This window comes from Callithrix jacchus, chromosome 5, assembly GCF_049354715.1.
Source record: "Callithrix jacchus isolate 240 chromosome 5, calJac240_pri, whole genome shotgun sequence".
Classification (NCBI taxonomy): Eukaryota; Metazoa; Chordata; class Mammalia; order Primates; family Cebidae; genus Callithrix; species Callithrix jacchus.
Genome location: NC_133506.1, coordinates 99112373 through 99135163, shown reverse-complemented (window position 1 = coordinate 99135163; position 22791 = coordinate 99112373). Strand labels below are relative to the sequence as shown.

General features: G+C 42.1%; 1 protein-coding gene and 1 non-coding gene across 12 annotated transcripts in view; both read right to left on the bottom strand.

The window, feature by feature from the left end:
• RFFL (ring finger and FYVE like domain containing E3 ubiquitin protein ligase) overlaps positions 1-22791 on the bottom strand; it is an 83301-nt gene that overhangs the window by 28141 nt on the left and 32369 nt on the right. For 2 of the 11 annotated variants that reach the window (XM_035300836.3, XM_078373843.1), the window contains exon 1: positions 9493-9764. The exons of 7 other annotated variants lie outside the window; for them this stretch is intronic. The gene's annotated coding sequence lies outside the window, so the exon portion shown is untranslated. Of the gene's footprint in view, positions 1-9492; positions 9765-15318; positions 15452-20310; positions 20568-22791 lie in introns of those variants that run through there. 2 more of the 11 variants (XM_054256134.2, XM_054256133.2) reach the window with 2 other exon arrangements.
• Positions 19397-19503, bottom strand: LOC118154405 (small nucleolar RNA U13). The gene has a single exon (XR_004744268.1). It is a non-coding gene; the product is annotated as a small nucleolar RNA U13 (small nucleolar RNA).

Below are 22791 nucleotides of genomic sequence, written 5' to 3'. Positions count from 1 at the left end.
AGAAATTACCAATGCTGTCAAATGATTCTCAGAATAGAATTCAAGGAGGAATGCAAAGTGCCCAATGGACTAAGGTTTAGGAAAGTGTTTATGTGTGCTCTTTGCCTAAGCGGATTAGGAAGAAAGCACCTCATAATCATAGGTTGGAAAGTGAATGAGAAGTAAGAATTCAAAAGATTCTAAGGATAAATTATTATTTCAAGAAACTTGACTCTAAAAGGAAAGGAAGAAAGAAGGCAGTTGCTGAAGAAGATCCAGTGTCACCAGGCTAAATGTAGACATATTCACAAACTGCAGAGGAGTCACCAAAGACTAAGAGACTGTAGAGGAAGCAAATCTGGCAATAAATGATGGGAGTAGGAGTAAAGGCCTGGAGTAGAAAAATAAGTGATCAGCTTGGCACGGTGGCTCACACCTGTAATCCCAGCACTTTGGGAGGCCAAGGCAGTAGATCACCTGAGGTCAGGATTTTGAGACCAGCCTGGCCAGCATGGTGAAACCCATCTCTACTATAAATACAAAAATTTGCTGGGAGTGGTGGCGTGCACGTGTAATCCAAGCTACTAGGGAGGCTGAGACAGGAGAATTACATGAACCTGGTAGGCAGAAGTTGCAGTGAACCGAGATCACACCATGGCACTCCAGCCTGGGCAAAAAGCGAAACTCCATCTCAAAAAATAATAATAATAATGAAAAATAACAGAAAAAGAAGTGATCATGTGATCAGATTATGGGGTGAACCTACTCCTGGGCAGGGGAAAAGTCACCTCATTCACCAGACAGTGGAGCAGAGGTGAAGGCAGGTATAACCAAAAATAAGTTTGTAGTATTAGCAATCAAAAAGTGAAAGCATGAAATAAAAAGGAAAGGGGATGGCCACAGTGGCTCACATCTATAATTCCAGAACTTTAGGAGGCTGAGGCAGAAGGATCGCTTGAGGCCACGAATTCAAGATCAACCTGAGCAACTCAGTGAGATTCCATCTCCATAAAAATAATAATAATTAGCTGGGCATGGTGGCACACACCTATAGTCACACCTATAGAGAGGCTGCGGAGAGAGGACCACTTAAGTCCAGGAGGTTGTAGTGAGTTATGATCGTGCCACAGCACTCCAGTATAGGCACCACAGAGCAAGTTCCTGTCTCAAAAATTAAAAAAATTAAAAAGGAAAGGGGGAATAGATTTGGATACAGCAAAAAAAATAAACTTTTATTCCACACAAGGAATCCACAGGTTATAAATTTTTCCTAAGTGGTAAGGATTTTGCACAAAATGGGCAGACCCATTTGGTAAGGCACACTCAGTAGGAAAAACTGGAAAGTTGTCTATTTTTTAAATCCATGTACCTTTTTTAAAATTATTATTTTGAGACACAGTCTTCCTCTTTTTCCCAGGCTGGAGTGCAATGGCAAAATCTTGGCTCACTCTAACCTCCACCTCCTGGGTTGAAGCAATTTTCCTGCCTCAGCTCTTCAAGTAGCTGGGATTACAGGCATCCACCATCATACCCAGCTAATTTTTGTATTTTTAGTAGAGACAGGGTTTCACCATGTTGGCCAAGCAGGTCTTAAATTCCTAACCTCGTGATCCGCCTGCCTCAGCCTCCCAAAGTGCTGGGATTACAGGCGTGAGCTACCACAACTGTCCATACTTTATCTATCTATCCATCCATCCATCCATCCATCCATCCATCTATCTATCTATCTTGAGACAGAGTCTTGCTCTGTTGCCCAGGCTAGAGTGCAATGGCACAATCTTGGCTCACTGCAGCCAAGCAATTCTCCTACTTCAGCCTCCCAAGTAGCTGGGGCCTACAGGGGGTCACAACACCCAGCTAATTTTTATATTTTTAGTAGAGACAGGATTTCACCATGTTGTCAAGGCTGGTCTCAAACTCCTGACCTCAGGCAACCCACCCACCTTGGCCTCTCAAATGCTGAGATTATAAGCGTAAGCCCTTGTGCTTGGCAAAAATCCATGTACTTTAACAAGCACTTAGGAAGCACCTGCTATATTGTGGGTACTGGAAATACCAAAAGTGATTTTGACTAGGTCCTTGTCCTGAGGGGTTTGGGGGCCTAGAAAGGCATACAGCTCAACTTGAACATCTTGATACAAGACAGAAGAAAGGTCTTTAGCTGGAGTCAAGAGAACTCATCATCCTCCACACAATTTTTACTCTTTCAACCTTGGTTCTAACCTTAAGTGCCTCTTCTGAACATTTCTGAAAGAAGAGCTATCAGCTTATCCAAGTATTTGGCTACTCTTAAAAAGGAGGCCATAGCTCTCTGAGAAGATCTGAAATTTGCCATTCTGTTATGGCATAGTCTACATGTTTGGGTGAAGAATGAAGTCTTATGCTAGGAATATACATATGTGGAGAAGGGTGTTATTACAGGAAAGAGCAGGAGGTAGTGGCAAGATTCTCCAGTGTTAACATATCTTAGACCTACTCAGTCTAACAGAACAGGTTCGCCAAAGTCAGCAGACTAGGCTTTTTTTACTCTGACATATATATATGTCAGAGTATATATACTCAGAGTGTGTTATGTATGTATGTATGTACGTGTGTGTGTGTGTGTGTGTGTGTGTGTGTATTTGAGACAGAGTTTTGCTCTTGTTGCCCAGGCTGGAGTGCAATGGCACAATCTTGGCTCACTGCCACCTCCATCTTCTGTGTTCAAGTGATTCCCCTGACTCAGCCTCCCCAGTAGCTGGGACTACAGGCATGTGCCTGCCTCAGCTTCCCAAGCAGCTGGGACTACAGGTGTGTATCACTACACCTAGCTAATTTTTTAGTTTTAGTAGAGACAGGGTTTCACCATGTTGGCCAGTCTGGTCTTGAACTCCTGACCTCAGGTGATCCACACACCTTGCCTCCCAAAGTCCTGGGATTATAGGTGTTAGCCACCATGCCTGGACATTCTGACAGATATTTAAATACCAAAAAAGAAACATTTCCTAATGTGGTTAGAAGTAATCTCCTGCCAAACTGGAAAGCCCTAACCCTAAATAACAACTACATTCAGGGTTATTTCAGAGGGCAGAAGGAAAGAGTTTGTAACTAACAATGCTATACAAGCTAAAATACTTTTCTCTTGAGAATATTTTTTTCATTCTTCAACCTAAATAGATATACATACACTGCATTTGATAATGCTATTAAAGGACTGAAATTGGAACTAATTGTGGGGTGTAGAAAGAATTCTCCCTGAGGTGATAACTGAAAAACATTTCTCTCTTATCTATAAACCTCCTTCTGATCTTGAAAGAAAATTGCCAGATCTTCACTGAGGGCTTGAACATTCCTTCCCAAATTCCCCTCATCTTCTCCTTAAAAGACAGACTTGGCAATTTAATCTTCAGAAACATTGTTTAACTGCTGTCCTACAGAGGTTGCTAGGGTCTCCTCTTCCAGTTTCCCTAAAAGGGGGAAAATGGGAAACATAGGGCCAGTGATGAACAAGAGCATTTACTATTCCCTGTGGGAGAACACTGTGATAAGGTAAGAATGGCTAGCTAGTATGTAGGATTTTGTCAGCTTGATAGGTATACTAGTATTTCTTGGGAGACAGCCCTACTGAACAGGAAAATTACATTGTTAATAATAGAGTAAGATAAATTACCCATTCCAGGTGGGCTGGGTACAGTCATAGTTAGAGGCAAGAGGGTAGATAATGTGATTTCTACCTATTAAGTCCTAGATTCCTAAGTAATTTTAAAACACTTCTCCACTTGTTCACCTGCCCGAGGCAAATAATTTAAAGCAGATCAGTGGCTGTCATGGGCCTTCCCATAAAGTGGAGAGAGGAGTAGAAGGGCCATGCTGGATTGCAATGTAACTCCAAAACCACCAAAAAACCAAGACAGTAAAAAAAATCTCCAAGGTTCTCATCCCATCTATTCTGATTTTAATTAACCGCTCTGTGTGCCAAGGTAGTTCTGCAACAACAGGCTTTACACAAAAGTACAGACAGCTACATCCCGCAATTAACGCACTTATGGTGCACCCATCAAATAACACTTTACAAAAACTCCTTTTAAAATACCGAAATAAAATGCCCCCAAACCTTAAAGAGATGTCTTTCTGACATGGCAAATCAGAAAAGGGCTGGAAGGCAAGCCTTACAAAATCATGTCCAGTTTATTGAGTGTGGTACACCTACTGTCACTAACATATTTCCGGAACGGTTAAAGGCATCTATGTTGTATGTAAGTGCACAAAGAAAAGTATCCCACATTACAAATCATTAGTACAGAATGGGCTTAGCTTCATCTTGTATATTATCATTAAAAAGCAATTAAAGTACAATTGTAATGGTTTTGAAAGGAAATTCTGTGAAAAGTCTATCAATCGGGCTTAGGCTAAGCCTCTCTAAAATAACTGGTAAGTAATTACATATTTTGAGAAGTAAAGAAGAAAGTAGCCATTCTCTGCTGGAAGAATGCTTGCTTATCTGCCAGGCACTGAGCTAAGTACTTTTACCTAGTGTTATCTCATGTGGTCCTCACAATTCTGGGAAGGTGATTTAAAAAAAAAAAAAAAAGGTTCAGAGAAGTTAAGTAACTTGTTAAAGGTCACAGCTAAAAGATAGCAAAGCCAAGATTTGAACCTCAGTCACTTAAACCCTGAAGCCTACCCTCTTGAGATATATTCCTGATTTAATTTAAAGAATCAATTTGTCTACCCTGTGGCCTATCCCCTCTGAGCTTTTGCTTTCCATCTGTACAGGAATTTCCTCTCAGCATACAGGTATGCTCCAGAATCTCCCAGGTGTTAAAAACTCTTCTCTGCTCTCCTCTAAATCAAATTTCTCCAAGTATTTGACTCCACTTTCTTAACCTCTAATTCCCTCTTAAACCTTCTCCATTCTAGCTTGACCCAACCACTATTCCTAATCTCTTCAAGGTCACCAAGGAATTCTAAGTGGCCAGATCTAATTGACACTTTACTATCCTCAGATTAATCTCTCAGCAATGCTGGGCACAAGCAACTCTCCCCCTCTAAATATCTCTTAGCTTCTAGCACTTTGCACCCTTGGCTTTCCTCCTACCTCAAAGCCTTTTTGCTGCTTCTTACCCCTCCCTCTGTTCTTAAATGCTGTGAGTGTCCAGGCTGTCTGGGCCTCCTCTCCATCCACACCTCAGGATGCTGTAAGTACCTTTCTTAAACCAAAGATTCATAAATTCCTACCTTCATCTCCTCTGCCCCTGTTAATGGGCTAAATCATCATCTTTCATATATTAATCACATTTCCCTCCTTAGGCCCTTTGGATTTGTTGTTTGTTTCTTCTGCCTGGATTGGTCTCCTTAGAATGTCCTATGCTTAGCTCCTTCTTGTAATCTAAACATCAGCTTTAATATTGGTTTTTTTTCTTTTTCTTTTTATTTTTTTTGTGAGAGATAGGATCTCCCTCCAAGCTGGAGTGCAGTGACTTAATCACAGTTCACTGTAACCTCGAACTCCTGGGCCCCAAGGATCCTCCTGCCTCAGCCTCCCAAAACTCTGGGATTACAGGCATGAGCTACCATGCCCAACCTTTTAATGTTATTTTCTAATTTCACACATTACATTTGGTATTAGCTGATATTATTTGCTTACTTATTAACTGCTTTCCCTAACTAGAACAGAAACTCCATGAGGGTAGGGACTTTGTGCTCTACTGAATTTCCAGAGTCTAGAATGGCTTTTTGTGTAAAAGAACAGCCTCCTAACTGGTTTCCTAGCTTTAATTATTGTCTCCATCCAACTATTTATCCAGAAGGCATCATCCACTCCCTTCCTCCCTTCAACCTATACACTTAAAGCTCTTTAATGTTGCCTGTTCCTAGAAGTGATCTTCCTTTGATAGATTATCCAAGGATCCACCCAACAAAAGAAACCATACTAACTCTTTGTACATAAAAATTATTTTTATCTCTTCAAAAAACAGTTCTTTAATGGACTCCTCTTGCATTTTAGAATAAAAATAACCACTCTTTACACGGTTAAAGACCCTGACCACTTCTCCAATTTACACTGTTCTACTTTTCTCACGCACTAAACTTCAAGCCATAATGACCTTTCGGTTCTTCATACACACCAGCCCCCTTCCAGCCTCAAGTCTCTGTACTTGTTCTCTTTTCTCAGCCTTCAGGTCTTATCTCAAGTATCACCTACATGAGGAGTCTTCCCACATTTACACAGACCAGCTCCTTGCCTTTCGGTTTCTTTCATGAATATTATCATAATCTGTATTTATATTTGTTTGTTGATTTATAATCTATCTCCAAGGGCAAGAATCTGGTCCGCCTCCATTTTTTATCCACAGCAGCTAGCACAGTGGCACTTCATAAAAGGCACCCAAATAATTTGTGGAATAAACAAACTGAGGACGGAGAACATTCAGTATCTTATCCATACAGCTTATGAGGCAAGTAAGTACTAGTTATCTCTTAAGAGCAAAAGCATCTTCTCAATATTTATAGTGACAAAGTGACTATGAGAAAGACAAATTCCTGTATGAAAAATGAGGGGTAGGGGGAACGATCCAAGATGGCCGATCGCTAACATCTCGGGATTGCAGCTCTCAGCGAAAACGCAGAGAACTAGAGGACGCCACACTTTCAGACAAATTCTGGTCGCTCACGGAGCAGAAGATTCCCAGTGGAGGAGCCACACGGGTCGCCAGCGCGACTCTTGTGGCCAGTGCAGCGGTTTCGCCGGCACCTCGGCACGGCAGCTCTCGGAGCAGAGTAAACAGGGCTGGCTCCCCTTCTGACGGAGGTTTGGAGCCCTGGGAAGGCAGAGTCGCCTATTACGGACACAAGAAGGAAGCCAGACAGGAGAATCCTGGGCAGAAAAGCACCATCAATCTTAACGCCGCTGTTCTGGCCCTGGGAACTAACTTGGACATCCACTCAAGAGACCTAATCTGAAAGTAGGTAATTTCAAAGATGACAGGAGGATAAATATGCAATGATGGGAAGAAACCAGCGTAAAAAGGCTGAGAATACTCAGAATCAGAACGCCTCTCCCTCTAAAGATGATCACAGTTCCACTTCAACAATGAAACAAGGCTTGATGGAGAACAAGCGCATCCCAATAACAAAATCATGCTTCAGGGAATGAATAAATAATAAGAAACTTCTGTGAGTTAAAAGAACATGTTGTAGTCCAACGTAAAGAAACTAAGAACTTTGAAAAAAGGTTTGACAAAATCCTATTGAGAATAGACAACTTAGAGAGGAATATAAATGAATTAATGGAACTGAAGAATACAATACAGGAACTCCGAGAAGTATGCACAGGTTTAAACACTCAAATTGTTCAAGCAGAAGAAAGGATATCAGAGGTTAAAGTCCAACTTAATGAAATAAAACGAGAAGACGAGATTAGAGAAAAAAGGATAAAAAGGAATGAGCAAAGTCTCCAAGAAATGTGGGACTATGTGAAAAGACCAAATCTACGTTTGATAGGTGTACCTGAATGTGACGGAGAGAATGAATCCAAGCTGGAAAATACTCTTCAGGATATTATTCAGGAAAGTTTTCCTAAACTAGCAAAGCAGGTCAATATTCAACCCCAGGTAATATAGAGAACACCACAAAGATATTCCTCAAGAAGAGCAACCCCAAGGCACATAATTGTTAGATTCACCAGGGTTGAAACGAAGAAGAAAATACTAAGGGCAGCCAGAGAGAAACATCAGGTCACCCACAAAGGCAAGCCTATCAGACTTACAGCAGATCTCTCAGCAGAAACTCTACACGCCAGAAGAGAATGGGGGCCAATATTCAACATCCTCAAAGAACAGAACCTTCAGCCCAGAATTTCATATCCAGCCAAACTAAGCTTCACAACTGAAGGAAAAATAAAATCTTTTATGAACAAGCAAGTACTCAGAGATTTTATTACCACCAAGCCTGCTTTACAAGAGCTTCTGAAAGAAGCATTACACACAGAAAGAAACAACCAGTATTAGCCTTTCAAAAAATATACCAAAAAGTAAAGAGCACCAACATAAAGAAGAATTTACATCAATGAATGGATAAAACAGCCAGTTAACATCAAATGGCAGTAACCCTAAATTTAAATCGACTAAATCCCCCAATCAAAAGACACAGTCAAAACCCAACGGAGCATGTTACATCCAGACCTGTTTCACATGCAAGGATTCACAAAGGCCCAAAACAAAGGGATGGAGATTTACCAACCAAATGGAGAGCAAAAATAAATAAATAAATAAATAAATAAATAAAAAGCAGGAGTTTCAATTCTCGTATTGGATAAAATAGATTTTAAAGCAACAAAGATATAGTGGTAAAAGGATCAATGCAACAACAAGAGCTAATGATCCTAACACCCAGATACATAGAGACTTAGATTCAATGAGACAGAAAATTAATAAGGATATCAAGGACTCAAACTTGGATCCAGAACAAGTAAACTTAATAAATATTTATAGAGCTCTCCACTTTAAATACACAAAATATACATTCTTGTCAATACCACATCACACCTACTCATAGGTTTAAATGAAACATTGATTGACCATTATTAATACCCATTTTGTTTTTCAGAATAAAGCAATATTTCCATTCACCCTCCCTCTTTCTCTTCCTCTTTCTTCCTCTCCTTTACTCATTTTTTTTTTCTTTCCTTCTCTCAAAAAAAAAAAAAAAAAAAAAAATGAGGGGTAGACTGGGTGTGATGGCTCACACCTATAATCCTAGCATTTTGGGAGGCTGAGGCAGGAGGATCCCTTGAGCCCAGGAGTTTGAGACCAGCCTGGGCAACATAGGGAGACCCTGTCTCTACATAAAAAAAATACAAATAAAGAAAAAAAAATGAGGGGTAGCTAAACTTAGACAAGTTACTTAAACCTTTTGTGTCTGTTTCCTCACCTGTATAAAAGGTATAATACCTCCCATGTTGGAGGATAATGATAGGGATGAGAAATAACACATAAAGTGCATAACTTACAATAAGCATTCGATAAACAGCACATTAAAAAAAATTAAACTGGCCCTGCACGGTGGCTCATGCCTGTAATCCCAGCACTTTGGGAGGCTGAGGCAGGCCGATCACCTGAGATCGGGAGTTTGAGATCAGCCTGACCAACATGGTGAAACCCTGTCTCTACTAAAAACACAAAAATTATTGGCGTGGTGGCACACACCTGTAGTCCCAGCTACTCAGGAGGCTGAGACAGAAGTATCACTTGAAACTGGGAAGCACAGGTTGCAGTGAGCCAAGATCGCACCACTTTACTCCAGCCTGGGAGACACAGTGAGATTCTAACTCAAAAAAGTAAAATAAAATAAAATGGCAATGACCTACATGTTTCATAGGCACTATTGGCTGGAAAGCCCAAGGTTTTTCTCCTCTCTCTGGTCACCCAAAGATTTAGTTTCTTACCACCCAAGGCCCTGGGTGGGACAGGCCCTGACACAGCTGATTATACCAACAACATAATAAAAAAATCTCACAATGTCCTGAGAACTTACCTGAAATTTAAAACCATCTCTTAACTTGGAAGCCTGCTTACTTTTAAAAGTTAGTCAGTCTGGCAAGCAACTTGAAATCCTTTGAAACTGTTTACTGGAATTTTCCAGTAAACCTGCCTGAGGTATCCACCCTGACTTAGAAAGATGTAAAATGCAGCCAGGTGCAGTGGCTCACGCCTGTAATCCTAGCACTTTGGGAGGCCGAGGTGGGTGGATCACCTGAAGTCAGGAGTTCAAGACCAGCCTGGCCGTCATGGAGAAAACCCATCTTTAAAAAAAAAAAAAAGAGAGAGAGAGAGAAAGATGTAAAATGCTGGTGACATCACAATGAGCATAAAATAGGGCAACTGTTGCATCTGTAAGTAAGCAGCCTCCTGAGTAAACCATACTACAAACTGGTCTGTGTTCTCATGTGTTGGGGATGGGACAATGAAGCATGTTCTCTATGATAACTGAGATTATTTCTGAGATATTTATTTTAGAATAAAGAATTCAGTGGCCGGGTCAGTGGCTCATACCTGTAATCCCAGCACTGTGGGAGGCTGAAGCGGAAGAATCACCTGAGACCAGGAGTTCACGACCAGCTTGGCCAACATGGTGAAACCATGTCTCTGCTAAAAATACAAGGTTGGGCATGGTGGCTCACATCCGAGGCAAGCGGATCACCTGAAGTCGGGAGTTCAAGACCAGCCTGACCAACATGAAGAAACCCCATCTCTACTAAAAATACAAAATTGGTCAGGCGAGGTGGCTCATGCCTGTAATTCCAGCTCTTTGGGAGGCTGAGGCCAGAGAATCACCTGACATTAGGAGTTCAAGACCAGCTTGGCCAACATGGCAAAACCCCATCTCTACTAAAAATACAAAAAATTAGCCAGGTATGGTATTGCGCGCCTGTAATCCCAGCTACTTGGGAGGCCAAGGCAGGAGTGTTGCTTGAACCCAGGAGGCAGAGGTTGCGGTGAGCCAAGATCACACCCCTGCACTCCAGTCTGGGTGACAGAGACTCTGTCTCAAAAAAAAGAAAAAAGAAACTGCACAATTATGATTCCAGGATGATCAGTAAATTAAGGGTTTTAAACACACATAACCACAGCAATACCTTGAAAGAAAGACCTCAGAGTAATATGCCTATGTCAGACATGCTTAAGAGAATTCTTTCTGCTAAGATTACTTGAAAAACAAAAGAACAGAAAAATGGTTTAAATTGTCAATTATTACAGAAGGACAAAACCAGAAAAGGGGAGCCTGGAAGAAGAATAAGACTGTCACTTCCATCTCTTCCTAAAAAGACACAGAAAGCTTCAATGCCTTCACTGTGGTTTTGGATTGGAATGGTGCTGCAGTGGGAACTGCAAATACAAATAAACATGAAAAGAATAAATGCAGGCTGGGCGTGGTGGCTCATGCCTGTAATCCAAGCACTTTGGAGGCCAAGGTGAGTGGATCACCTGAGGTCAGGAGTTCAAAACCAGCCTGACCAACATGGTGAAACCCCATCTTTAAAATAAAAATAAAAATAAAAATAAAAAAGAACAAATACAGATGTAAAATAAAGACATGCTAGAAATCAAAGAAACTGACCTCTACCAGACACACTCAGGACTGGGTATAGCTTTGCCTGTTGTTCCTGACTCACACAGCCCAAGCAAGGTAGAAGGAGAAACATAACAAAATTATATAGGAAATGGGAGAGCAGAAGGTCTTGGAGCATAAACTGTTAAAATAATAATATGAATAAGGGGGAAAGGAGAGAGATTTCACTTCCCACTAGCAATAAGTGAGCTCTTTTTCTTAAGTGGTAACTGTTGTAAACAATTGAAAAACATACATAATAATCACAAGTTATAAATGTTCTCAGAAACTCCCTGGTTTCAACTATTCTTTGACAAATATCTACAGAGGGAACTCAGCATCTGCTATGAAGTTCAGGGAAAAGTAATTTTAACCAATGGAGCTATGCCAAAATATTACCCTCGGGGTCTGACCAATTAAATGGTGCTTCTTAGTGTAGAGTTTAGGAGAGATGACAGCTTGAACGCTGCAGCAGAGAAACCTACGCCTTCATTTCAGCCCAGGCATTCTGCCCCAAAGGGTGAGTCAATCAGGAAACAAAGCAGTTCAGAGTATAGTCTTCTAACAACGCTGAAAACAGAATAAATGGACCTGCAGTTTAATTACAGTAGGATCCTTCTTCCATCGAAATTGATGACAAAGCTCATCAAGAATAAAGAGACTCTGATCCCCTTACTACTCTGGTGCAGGAAACAGGATTTACCAGATAAGCTTTTCTGGACTGAAGAAGCTGCTTTCACGAGATATTATCACAATGACTAATGGGAACCAAGCTGTTTTGTTTTGTTTTGTTTTGTTTTGTTTTTAATGAAGCCAGGGACTAGGTAAAGGGGTTTATGGCACTCCAATGCACTGGGAAAAGGCAGCACTTCAGGACAGGAATTCTGTCTAGGCTCAAAATTATGTAATTTACCTTTCCAAAGTAGACTGCACAAAGATTTCTGCAGCCAAATGTATCATGATGTAGAATGAATTCTGGGGTTAACTCCTTTAATTTCCTCAAAACAATAGAACTTGCTACATTGAAAAAATAATTGAAAGGATTAAAATAATGCATGTCAAAGCATTTACCCCAGAGCCCAGCAAATAATGAGTGTTCAATAGAAAGCGGTCGTAAATAATTTAAAGAAAATATTTTTTAAGGTTCTTTGTTTTTGTTGTTGTTTTAACATAAAAAGGCCCATTAAGGTTCTTAACTTTTTAATTTTATTTCCTTATTTTTGAGACAGGGTCTCCCTCTGTCGCCCAGGCTGGAGTGCAGTGGCATGGTCTCACTCACTGCAACTTCTGCTTCCTGGGTTCAAGTGATCCTCCAGCCTCAGCCTCCTGGGTAGCTGGGGCTATAGTTGCAAGCCACCACGCCAAGCTAATTTTTTTCCCTTTTTTCTCTTTTTTTTTTTTTTGAGACAGAGTTTCCCTCTGTCACCCAGGCTGGAGAGCAGTAGTGCGATCTTGGCTCACTGCAACCTCTGCCTACTGGGTTCAAGCGATCTTCTGTTTCAGCCTCCCAAGTAGCTGGGACTACAGGTGCACACCACCACACCCAGCTAATCTTCGTGTTTGTAGCAGAGACGGGGCTTCACCATGTTGGCCAAGCTGGTCTTGAACTCCTGACCTCAGGTGATCTGCCTGCCTCAGCTTCCCAAAGTGCTGGGATTACAGGTGTTGAGCCACCGCATCAGGCATGTAATTTTTTGTATTTTTAGCAGAGACAGGGTTTCACCATGTTGGCCAGGCTGGTCTCAAACTCCTGAGTTCAAGCAATCCGCTGGTCTTGGCCTTCCACAGTACTGGGATTATAGGTGTGAACCACCACGCCCAGCCCATTAAGGTTCTTTAAAAAGACAATGTGTATCTGCTCTATTCCTCTATCTGCTTTTTAAAAATGTAGGTATGCCAATACCTCTAATCATGTTCCATTTAGTTTTTGAGCCACTCCTCTAAGAATTAAATGACTACAGGCCCCTTCCACCAGTTCTTAATTATATAATCCCTTGAAAAACTTCTCAGTGGTGGTCAGAGTGGTTTATCCTCCTTGCAGCCCCAGGCTGTTACATCTCTTCCCAATTCCACCCCATTGCTAACGAGTTTGTTACTCCTCAAAACCCTGCAGTCCCGCCAGTTTAGAATCTCTCCCTTAGCTCCTCAACCCTTCTCTGTCAAATTCAAAGAATGAACATATACCTCTGGCCCCTACCTGGTGCACTCTAATTGCTTGCACTGCACTGAAGTCAGATAGGATTTGGTGATAAATCCAGGATGAATTCAGACTAAGCACCCGCTTCCTCCTACAGACCTTTAGCTTGGTTTGATGTTTGATCTCAATCTGAAAATTATGCTGACTTCCTGAAATGTTTTCTGCTCCTGCCAGGAGGATGTGATCTAGCCAATATCTACGACAAGCAGCAGAAATGAGTAGATATTTCTAGGTCTCCTGGTGTCACAAAAACCTTTGTATCTTCACTATATTCTCTCCTTGCAAAGAACACCTGTGCTCAACATGATCTTCAGGTTTTACTATTTGCCTATATCCCACAACAAAGTGCAAAAGTCATATTCACCACCCTTTGATAGATAGAACAAAAAAAGACACCTGTGCTGATAGCAGAAAGGAATGTTGTTCACTGCTTTCACACAGTCATTAGACCATCCACATTGAGACATGCTGCTACTTTTACCCTTTTGCTCCTGGAATTACAAAGTGGAAGGACAGATGATTTTCTTTGCAATACAGCAAGGATACAGAATGCGCGCGTGTGCGCACACACACAGGCACACACACACACACAATCAAAACCTTTACCTGTCTCATATTATGGTTTGACACCAGCAGAATGAACCTGGTTCAAGTGGTTATGATAATCCACAAAGATCCCAAGATGACTCAAGCAAATGGTTAACCTGTAGCCAATCCAGTCCTCTAATGAATGTACTAAAGCAGATTTCACAGTAGGAAGCAATGGGAAAGGGAGGTGGGTTCAGAAAATAGGGACTACTAAGACTGTTTACCAGCTGAGTGACCCCAAGCAAATTACTTACTTAATCTTTTCTCCAGAGACTTGCCAAGGGGTGAAGCTATTCAGTAACTAGCATTAGCTGTAGCCTCCAATACTCAAGGAAAGTTTCAATTCAAAGAGTAAAGAAAAGTTCACATGGCCAGGTGCGGTGGCTCACGCCTATAATCCCAGCACTTTGGGAGGCCGAGGCGGGTGGATCACGAGGTCAAGAGATCGAGACCATCCTGGTCAACAAGGTGAAACCCCGTCTCTACTAAAAATTAGCTGGGCATGGTGGTACGCGCCTGTAGTCCCAGCTACTTGGGAGGCTGAGGCAGAAGAATTGCTTGAACCCAGAAGGCGGAGGTTGCGGTGAGCCAAGATCGTGCCATTGCACTCCAGTCTGGGTAAGAACAGCAGAACTCTGTCTCAAAAAAAAGGAAAAGAAAAGTTCACAAAGGCCCAGTAGTAATTTGTAAACCACCACACTCAGAAAACACTCAAAAGTTAGGCTACAAATTCTGGAAACCAACAAAAACAAACTGTTATTTAAAAGAATGGGCCAGGCTTGGTGGCTCACTCCCGTAATCCCAGCACTTTGGGAGGCCAAGGTGGACAGATCACCGGAGGTCAGAGTTCAAGACCAGCCTGGCCAATCTGGCAAAACCCTGTCTCTACTAAAAATACAAAAATTAGCTGGGCATGGTGGTGGGTGCCTGTAATCCCAGCTACTCAGGAGGCTGAGGCAGGAGAACTGCTTGAGTCATAGAAGTGAAGGTTGCAGTGAGCCAAGATCGCACCATTGCACTCCAGCCTGGGTGACAGAGTGAAGCCTGTTGTAGTGGCTCATACCTGTAATCCCAGCTACTGGGTGGCTGAGGTGGGAGGATTACTTGAGCCTAGGAGATCAAGGCTGCAGTGAACTGTGATCACGCCACTGTACTCCAACCTGGGTGACAGAGGGAGATCCAGTCTCAAAATAAAAATTAAATAGCAGAAGGTGGTGGCTGGGTATGGTAGCTCACACCTGTAATCCTAGAACTGTGGGAGGCCAAGGGAGGAGAATCACTTGAGGCCAGGAGTTTGAGACCAGCACAAAGCCTGGGCAACACAGCGAGACCTCACTCTGGTGCCAAGGCTGGACTACAATGATGCACTCTTGGCTCACTGCAGCCTTGACCTCTTGGGCTCAGGTGATCCACCTACCTCAGCCTCCTGAGTAGTTGGGACTATATGCACATGCCACCATACTCACCTATTTTTATTTTTGTAGAGACAGGGGTCTCACTATATTCCCCAGGCTGGTCTCAAACTCCTGGGCTCAAGCAATCTTCCTACCTCAGCTTCCCAAACTGCTGGGATTACAGGCATGAGCCACTGCCCAGGCTCTACAAACAAAAAAAAAAATTAAAAGGATGGTGAATTATAGGCTAAAATTTCCCATTATTAGGTTAAAAAATAGCCAAATCCCGTATCTATCAAAAGTAACATCAGCAGTCAATCAGTGGCTTCATTTTATAAACCATATGGATGCAGTATGGTATAAAATAGGAAAAACAACCATGCCCAGGAAGAAAGAATGGTCCCTAGAAGAAAGATATGCATATGGATAAAGGCAAGGGCAGTAAAGGACTATTTATGTTAGCTTCTTTTCAAACCAAAAATGGAGTCTCCTTCAGCCAAGCTCCAATATTAAGTCTTGACTTTTTAACAGCACCAAGGTTCAAAACAGAGGCACACGAGTTACAATAGACAAACACATCTTGTTTGCACTTGACTTCCTGTTTTGGGCTCTGATCTCTTTCCACTGTTGCATCCTAGGCCAGTAGTGTTAGACCCTCAACAAACAGGTAACCTTTCGTATCTGCTGCCAACCGGTTCACTAGACAGTATTTCAGTGACAATAAAGTACATTATTATATGAGTCGTAAAAGATTCCCCTAACAAGCACCAAAGACCAATCATGAGGGGAGGGATAACATTAGAAGAAATACATAATTTAGATGACAGGGTGGGGGGTGGGGGGAGGGGAGAATGGATGCAAACCACCATGGTACATGTATACCTGCACGATCTGCACATGTACCCCAAAATTTAAAGTATTAAAAAAAAAATCTGGCTGGGCGTGGTGGCTCAGGCCTGTAATCCCAGCACTTTGAGAGGCTGAGGTGGGCAGATCATGAGGTCAAGAGATCCAGACCATCCTGGTCAACATGGTGAAACCCCATCTCTAATTAAAAAAAAAAAAAAATTAGCTGGGCATGGTGGTGCACACCTGTAGTCCCAGCTACTTGGGAGGCTGAAGCAGGAGTATTGCTTGAACCCAGGAGGTGGAGGTTGCAGTGAGCTGAGCTCGCGCCATTGCACTCCAGCCTGGCGCCTGGCAACAGAGAGAGACTCCGTCTCAAAAAATAAAAATAAAACAAAAATCATGAGTCTCAGACACTTTCTGGATTTCCTATGCTTCATACTGACATCTAACTTAGAGTAAGCAATAAAAACTTAAATAGGGCTAAGATAAGGAAATTAAGCCTAAAACAAAACTTGGAATATGAGAGCTCGGGAAAAGAGCAAGAAAATTTGAAAATGTTTAATTAAATGTTAACCCCTTTTCAAATGCAGAAGGAACAGATTCCCAGAAGTGAGTGATTGAGAAGGTTAAACAGCTCTTTGGTGAACACTGCCTCAAATCCAACCTGCTACCAACTGGACAAAGTCTACTTTTCAGCATTGCAAAAGCCTTCAATTTTAGATACCTAAAGCCTCCACTTCAAGTGTAACTTTCCACTACTTTCAAAGATTTGGTGGTTTCCCAGGCCACATTCAGTTCTAGAAGTAAAAACTGGGCAACAAATACCCATTTCATGGACAAGTCATTTAGCCTCTTTCGGTCTGTTTTCTCATCTGGAAAACAGGAAGGCTGAACTACACTCATCTCTAATGTTTTCTCCAGCTGTAGAAAAAATTTGAGGATTCAATATTAACGGTTAACAGAAGTTTCTGTGGCTTCCTGTATTATTTCTTTGGTCAAATAAGATCTCGCCACTACACTCCAGCCTGGGTGACAGAGCAAGATTCTGTCTTAAAAAAAAAAAAGATGCCTCTGACATTTCACATCCCACACTGTGAATAAAATGCCCTGATCTATCTCCCCAGTAGGTAAAAATTTTTTCCGCTTTCCCTTCAAACAAGCATCAGAAAATTTCCCGCTTGAAAGCAATATACTGACATATCTTAAGTACTATTCTTTATACATGGTCTTAAAGTCTTAATGTAATCACCACTCAATTCCCATGCTGGTCATCTGATTCATGGAGAAACTCGAGCCACAAAAGGATGGAGAAAATTCGACCAGCAGCATGTGGCACACCCACTCAGTGACTGCTAATGGGGAAAGAATGAGGCAAAATCTGGGTAAAAAAAAGGGAGTGGTAAAGACAAGTTCAGTGAGTCAGTGCAAAGGAAAACACAGTTTAATAGAAAAGAAAGAAAAGGAAATGTGAAAGGAAGATGAAAAGCAAAAAAGGGAGGGCATCTATAAACAATGAGCATACACTTAAATCTGAAATTCCGTTCAGTTATTCAATTCATTCATTCATCCAATAGGTATTGAATGCCCACTATGTGCAGGGAACTGAACTAGGGGAAAGACAAAGGTCAACCAGACAGATCTGCTCAGTGAGGCCATGGTCTAGTAGAAGAGAGATGGGTATGCACACAAACAGCTATACTAGATGGCAGAAAGTGTAATGTGCCACAAAGGAGACATAAAAAAGAATTCTCTACTCTGAGAATCAAGAGGAAGTGATTACTCCCAGTGAGGGATCAGACTAAGGAGACTTCATGGGAAGAATGACATTCCAAGCCAAAAGCACAACAGAAACAAGGGAACCCAAGTAGGAAATCAAGGATATATACAGGAGCAGTGAGTAGCTGGCAATAGCTAGTGATCCAGAGAGCCATGTCTAAATTGGATTCCTGGAATGGAGCCAGAGTTTTCAGAAATTGGCATTAGTATCTGAATTTAAGTCTAGTGGAGGAGGAAGGGGACAGGAAGGAGTTGACAGACTAGGAGCCAGAGGAAACTAAAAAACTTAACTTGAGGGACGGGAGAGAGGAGGAGTTGGCAAAAAAACAAACAAACAAAAAACTTAACTCATAAAATTAGGATAATAAAATCAATACAAAATCAATGTGTACAGATATGTAAAATTCCTCCAAAGAGACAGAGTATCTTCCAAACCAAAATCGAGAAAAGGACAAAAACGCTTGGATGACTATATTAACACACAGGTATTTAAACAAAGAATGTGATCACATCTAAGACTGATCAGCAAAGAAATCTGGAAAAAATCTAGAAAAAACAAGGGGGGCATTTTGACTTCAGAACTGCTCAAGGCTGAAAAATACTAGAGCTACACAACATCTCTGCAGTGGAACAAGGTTATTTCATGAAGCTTAAATGGGAACAGCATATAGTAGCAGCTAGGGGTATGGGCTCTTAGAGGCAGAGGGACTTGGTTCAAATCTCAGTTCGGTGTCTTATCAGCTTGAACAAAGCCTTGGTTTCCTCATTTGTAAATTGAAGATAATTTGCCTACTTTGCAGGAGGATCACTGGGAGAATGAAATGCCCTACTGTATGCAAAGTACATTATGAGAAACAATAATCTTTTTTGTAACTGTATTCTCCCCTACAAACCATTCTATCTTATAATTCCATGCTCACTAAGCAAGCTTGATATTATTAAATTTGATTTTCCAGATCTCCTGATATTGAAAAGCAATTATCCTAACGAATTCCAGAATCTTGTTAACGGAAAAGGATTCCTTCACCCTAAAATAATAAATTGGCATTCCATTCTGAGCTCAATCACTCAAGTCTGAATGCAATCCTGTCTTCAAGACTGATTATTTCCAGGTTCTCAACAAAATACATTTTGTGACCTAAGACTAGACTGACAACACAGTAACCAAAAGCCTGAGGGGTCATCCTGAGAAGTTAGACTGGCATCACCCTGGCCAGCCGTACCTAATGCCACCCTCACTCTACAAGCTAACTTGTATAATACTTTCCCATACTTCTCCTCCACCTTCCACCCCTCTTATACCCTTTAATCATGAACTACAGTGAAGCACTTTCCCTTCCTCTCTAACCTTGTAGAGGTCAAATAGCTCATCTTATCAATTTTTGCGTTTTCCTCCATATCCCAATATAACTTGCATCAAAAGAACCACAATAAATATTTACTGCAAAACACAATTTTGCTTAACAACACAAGCCATTGCACTCCACCATTCTCACAAGCTGAAGCCCCTTTCTGATTTTTCTCACATCAGATGAGCAACCCACTGACTTTGTAGTAACAAGGCTTGAAGGAGGCACATCTCACACGTGTGCATGAAAACCCAATCATCATGCTTATGAACAACAAAAGAATCCCCTTTCTGATTTACTGAACTCTTATTCTATGCTTTTCTTCTCCTCTCCTCCCTTGCCTTCACCCACCTCTCCATTCCTAAACTGCCAGATTATTACAGAAAAATCAGAAGACTTTATTTAATTGGGTTGCTAACATATTCATACAGCTGAGGCTAAACCATCACTGGGCTCTAAAAGCTTTTCATTCTTCTCTAGTTGATGTTCTGATGGGACTGTCCAAAGAGCAGTGTCATGCAAGGTTTAGGAGCACGAGACCTGGGACAGACAGAACTCATAGTCTTCTTCCTGTGTGAGGTGTCAAGGTGATTAATTCTCTAAGCTTCATTTTCCTCATCTGTAAAATGGAGTATCTAAATGAGGTCATTTACACAAATCCTTAATACTAGCAGAGTGACAGCCTTAGAGTAGGTGCTTAGTAAATACTGATCCAACAGCTTTTAAAATCTTGCCTTCAAACACACACTTCTCTATGAAAGTTTGAATAAGGCAAACTCTGTGATCTTCCTTTTTCTTCAATTCCCAACTTCCTAAGAAAGTAGCTGGTACTCTGCCTTCACTTCTCCATCACACACTCATTCATTAACTCAATTTCATTTCTGTGGAAAGCCCTTTCTCCATGGTCATCAATGATCTTCTGATGGATAAATGTGTGGCTCTTTCCTATGTCCTCAACCTTCATGATCTCCCTGCAGCCCCATACATCCATCTACCCAAATTCTTTATGAAGCTGTCCTCAGAGGGTTATCAAAAATTCTAGACAGAAATATAACTATAATTAAGCATTAGGCCAGGTGTGGTGGCTCACCTGTTATCCCAGCACTTTGGGAGGCTGAGGCGTGCGGATCACCTGAGGTCAGGAGTTCAGGACCAGCCTGGCCAAAACGGTGAAACCCTGTCTCTATTAAAAATACAAAATTAGTCGGGTGTGGTGGCACATGCCTGTAGTCCCAGCTACTCAGGAGGTTGAGGCAGGAGAATCGCTTGAACCCGGGAGGCGGAGGTTGCAGTGAGCTGAGATTGTGCCACTGCCCTCCAGCCGGAACCACAAGAGCAAAGTTCCATCTAAAAAAAAAAATTAGCATTAATCAGGCTGCACTTTGATCCATTTCTTTGTAACCGAAAATCACTAGCACTAGATACTGACTATCTGCATCCCTACTGTTTCTAAAGAAAGGACCTCTGGGCCGGGATAGGTGGCTCACGCCTAGAATCCTAGCACTTTGGGAGGCCAAGGCAGGTGGATCACAAGGTCAGGAGTTCAAGACCAGCCTGGCCAAGATGGTGAAACCCCATCTCAATTAAAAAATACAAAAATTAGCTAGGCATGGTGGCAGGTTCCTATAATCCCAGCTACTCGGGAAGCTGAGTAAGGGGAATTGCTTGAACCTGGGAGGCGGAGGTTGCAGTGAGCCAAGATTGCACCACTGCACTCCAGCATGGGCAACAGAGTGAGACTCTGTCTCAAAAAAAAAAAAAAAAAAGAAGCGTAAGGCTTCTAAAACCTGTTTAAGAATTGCTTAAGATATTCTCAGATCCCAAATTCTGGTAAAACAGCTGATGCCAACCAGTTTGAATATCCTCAGAGAGAAACAAAATCAGCATGAGTTTTTTCATCCCCCGGTCCCATTACTTCACCTTTCAGTCTCTGACCAACCCAACAAGCTCCACACTCCAGCCCACTCCGACATTCTTAAAAACCCTAGCTCCAGACTCAGGGAGATGGATTTGCAGTTCCCTCTCATGTGCTCACTCTGCAGCCCTCCAATTAAACCCTGCCCCCAAGTCTTTCGTATTGACTTGCCGCACATCAGGCAGCACACTTATTCCAGATACACTTGAATTCCTCTTACAGGCTCCTTCTCCCATACTGGCTCCCACTGCAAGTGCAGTGGCTTGACTCCCCTTTTACATAAATGACCACTTTGCTTCCTTATTTTCCTCCCCTGGTTCCTCCTTTTGCCCCCTGCCTATGCCTAGGGTTCTGTACTCCTTATTCTTCCTTTCCTTCTCTAGTGAATGTTACTGGTTCTACATTTTTAATGCATCCTACAACTATCCCATTCTCACTATGTCCACTGCCATACCTGTGCTATCTGCCATAATCCTTCTTAAGAAGGGAGACAGCCAGGCTCAGTGGCTCATGCCTGTAATCCCAGCACTTTGGGAGGCCAAGGCAGGTGGATCACGAGGTCAGGAGTTCAAGACCAGCCTGGCCAACATAGTGAAACCCCGTCTCTACTAAAAACACAAAAATTAGCTGGGCATGGTGGCAGGCACCTATAGTCTCAGCTACTCAGGAGGCTGGGGCAGGAGAATCACTTGAACCTGGGAGGCAGAGGTAGTGGTAAGCCAAGATCATACCACTGCATTCCAGCCTGGGCAACAAGAGCAAAATTCTGTCTCAAAAAAGAAAGAAAGTCAAACACTTCCTTACTGGTCCCTTCTTTGTGATTCTCTATTCTCTACAGAGTAGCCAGCGTAATCTTTTATTTAGAAAAAGAATCTCTGCTTGTCACTTTCCATTTTAAGCCTTCAATGGTGTCCCACCACACTTTTTCTTTTTTTTAGATGGAGTTTTCCAGCCCAGGCTGGAGTGCAGTGGTGCAATCTCGGCTCACTGCAACATCCGCCTCCCAGTTCCAGCAATTCTCCTGCCTCAGCCTCCCAAGTAGCTGGGACTACAGGCATGTGCCACCATGTCTGACTAAAATTTTTTCTATTTTTAGTAGAGATGGGGTTTCACCATGTTGGTCAGGCTGATCTCAAACTCCTGACCTCAGGTGATCTGCCCACCTCAGCCTCCCAAAATTCTGGGATTACAAGCATAAATCACCACGCGCGGCCCCACCACACTTTTGAATGAAGGCTAGTCTCCCTATCTAGCCCACCAAGTCCTCATGTGATGTGGGCTCTGCCTACCTCTCCCACTTTACCTCATGCATCTCTTCCCCTTCCTTCACTTACCTCATTCTGTCCTTCAGTCACCTTCTTTCAATTTCTCAAAAATTATAAATTATTTATTGCCCCAGGCCCACAAACTTGGGGTTCCTCTCCTAGCTGGAACATTCTCCCTAGCTCTTTTCACAAGACTGGTTCCTTCTCAGACTGCAGTTCACCTTCCCTAAAACATAGCTGTCTGGCACACAGTGGGAGCTTACCAAGCATTTGTGAAAGGAACAGATTTCATATTCTCTAGTCAGGTAACTCCCAAAGTGAATATCTGGAATCAGTCTCACCCTTCAGATCAGTGCCTCATTTCTAAATGCCTGCTAAACTTCCATACCTC